Raw genomic sequence first — 3,869 nt, forward strand, 5'->3', positions numbered from 1 at the left:
GTTACGTTCGTCGTCAATAATGCTTTGAACCAATGATTAGCCTTTAAGAAATATACTGGCATGTCTGTGTGGTGAAGAAGTTCGTTTAGCAACCATGTGGTCTCGGGTTCACTTCAGTCAGTCCCACCGTGTAGCAGCTTGGGCATGTGTCTTCCGCTTTTGCCCCGAGCCGAACAATATCTTGCGAGTGAATTTGGTTGGCGGGAAAAAAATCAAAGGAAGCTCATCGTGCCATCCGTCTTCTTCATGTTTCGCGTCACATCGCAACACTAAAACAAAACTATTTCACCTCAACTGGCACTGTTCTCTTTAAACATGTCATGACACATAACAGAAGTAAAAGATTTCATGTCATTCAAAAACGTTCTGGACGAATATCTCCAACGAATTCCAGATAAACCACCTAACACCCGTATATATCTCTGCAGATAATTACTTCTTCACTCGAATGGACTATGGTGCCCCAAGAATTACTGTAATATGAAACATCATCTTTTACAGGTAGTGCTATCGAGTTAGAAATGGCCTGGACCAATTCTGGCCGAGACTTAACTAAGTGTATATATTCTCTCTTTACTCTTTCACTTGTTTCAGTCATTTGACTGCGGCCATGCTGGAGCACCGCCTTTAGTCGAGCAAATCGACCCCAGGACTTATTCTTTGTAAGCCCAGTACTTATTCTATCCGTTTCTTTTGCCGAACTGCTAAGTGACGGCGACGTAAACACACCAGCATCGGTTGTCCAGCAATGCTAGGGGGACAAACACAGACACACAAACATACACGCACATACATATATATACATACATACGACGGGCTTCTTTCAGTTTCCGTCTACCAAATCCACTCACAAGGCTTTGGCCGGCCCGAGGCTATAGTAGAAGACACTTGCCCAAGGTGCCACGCAATGGGGCTGAACCCGGAACCATGTGGCTGGTAAACAAGCTACTTACCACACAGCCACTCCTGCGCCTATATATATATATATATATATATATATTATATTAAATTAGAGATAAAACCACTATTAGGCAAATCAAACAATGAAAAACATAAGCCAATACATAAAATTAATTTAATTTATATTATTTTAAATATATATCAAAAGTATTAAAAGTTTAATAAAAGATAAAGAGTAAAACATTACGATCGTTTCATGGCTGTACAATTCGAATAACAATGATTTAAATTCAATTAATAATTCGAGTTATGGTTACAGTCAATCTTCAGGTTAATTGAAATATCTAAAAAATAATCAGAAATAGTGAAACAATATTTTTAAGATATAAATAATATAATAATTTTACTTATAATAAACTCTATTATCAAACTAGAACCATAAAACATAACAATTATGATTATATCAAAATCGACTATGATGTTAAATATTAATTTTAATTTATAAGGTAGGAAACCCACCAATAATCTAATATCGGTATTAATCTATATCTAATTGCATAAATATTTAAAAATGACTATTATATATAAATTATCAATGAAAATATATAAATGTATATAAATATTATAATTAAGATCTAAAATAATCTCTATAAATAAATATATATGCACTTATAATAAAAACCTAATAAATTAATTTTTCACATTTAAAGATGAAATAGCTAATTTCAAATACAAATAAACAAACTTAAACGAACTTTTCGAAATCTTATGTGTGTCGTAGCCTATGCCACTCCTTGGCCCCTAAGTAAGGCATGTGTAAAATTTCTCAAGTTTTAGGGAAACACAGTGACAGACAGAAACACATTCTCAGTTTTATATATACATAAAGATATATATATATGTGCGTGTGTGTGTGTTTATATGCGAGTACATATATATATATATGTATATACATACATATGTATGTATCAATGTGTGGTGTGTGTTATACGTCATTCTACATGTCTATATGCATGTACTATGTAGGTATATTCGTATAAGCCATTTGCAGTTATTTCTGTGAGTGCACACACACACACACACACACACACACACACGCAAATAAACATACACATAAACATTCATATATGTGTATACATGTGTATATGAATGCATGCGTTAGTGCGTATGCGTAGAATCCCAACAAAATGAGTGCTACGGCCTTCCGCTTGCTCACTTATTCCTATTTCTATACATCTATACAACATATTCTCAATATAAAAATTGTGTACATTTAAACATAAGAGAAACTACATTTAACAGGTAATATTTACACGCTAGAAGAAGCAGTCAAAACGACCAATACCAGATTTAAGAGCAATTTTCGAAGGGAATGAAAAAGAAAAACTTTTACCTTGTCATTATTATTTTTTTTGGGGGGGGGAATAACAAGGTAACGTTTTTATTTTTCATTCCCTTCGAAAATTGCTCTTAATGTGGTTTTGGCCGTTTTGACTGCTTCTTCTAGCGTGTAAAAATTACCTGTTAAATGTAGTTTTCTCTTGTGTTAAATGTACATTAATGAATGTATATATAATGCTTTATCTATTTTTGATACTTTATGTAAACATATATAGTGGAAATCGAACCGGTGAGTATGTTAAGTAATAAGGCACTAAAAGACAATGACACTATAAAATTGCTTCAAGACACGAATTCACATAAAGAATCTTGCAAACGAAATACAAAAGCGAAATATATGTGTGTGTGTGTGTACAAAATTATCTTTCTATCTTTCTACACCCTCAATCGCTCTTCATAAATGTGTGTGAGCGTCTCTGTGTACATATGTATGTATGTATGTACGTCTGTGCTTATATGTATATAGTTGTGCGTGCATTTATGGATGTCTCTGGTTTAGATAACAATAGGTTGTAGAATCCTGCGTTGTTGAAAACTTTTCAGACGCGTACATAACACACACCCAAACACGCACGCACACACACATAGAAACACACATATACACGCGCACAGACATATACACGCACACCAACACAAAACACACACACTTACATACACATATACATACATTCATATATACATATATGCATGCTTCTCTACGTATATTTACAGATAATTGTTGTACACACACACACACATATATTTCGCTTTTGTATTTCGTTTGCAAGATTCTTTATGTGAATTCGTGTCTTGAAGCATATTTTATAGTGTCATTGTCTTTTAGTGCCTTATTACTTAACATACTCACCGGTTCGATTTCCACTATATATGTTTACATAAAGTATCAAAAATAGATAAAGCATTATATATACATTCATTAATGTACATTTAAACACAAGAGAAAACTACATTTAACAGGTAATTTTTACACGCTAGAAGAAGCAGTCAAAACGGCCAAAACCACATTTAAGAGCAATTTTCGAAGGGAATGAAAAATAAAAACGTTTACCTTGTTATTCCCCCCCCCCCAAATAATAATGACAAGGTAAAAGTTTTTCTTTTTCATTCCCTTCGAAAATTGCTCTTAAATCTGGTATTGGTCGTTTTGACTGCTTCTTCTAGCGTGTAAATATTACCTGTTAAATGTAGTTTCTCTTATGTTTAAATGTACACAATTTTTATATTGAGAATATGTTGTCTATTGACTTTTTATACATGCTAGGCCACAAAGGTGGTGAAATTTTTAAAAATATTCGCCACCCTATATACATTATATTCATTAATTTATAGATATATCTATTAATGCATACATTCATATAAGCATGTAGATATATATGCTGAGCGGTGACGTAGCTTAAAATAGAGTGACTGGCAGATTTTATGGTCCGCAGTGAAGTTTTTGTTAGGACGCTGAGACGGGGCTGACAGACAGTAATTTGACTCATGGGAAATACAAACAAAACTCCTTTCAAATCGCATCGTACTATTTTTGGCTTAAATCGAGGCTGCACAGTTGTGGCTCGAGGGTC

The sequence above is a fragment of the Octopus sinensis genome, linkage group LG8, assembly GCF_006345805.1.
Source record: "Octopus sinensis linkage group LG8, ASM634580v1, whole genome shotgun sequence".
In the NCBI taxonomy this organism is placed as follows: domain Eukaryota; kingdom Metazoa; phylum Mollusca; class Cephalopoda; order Octopoda; family Octopodidae; genus Octopus; species Octopus sinensis.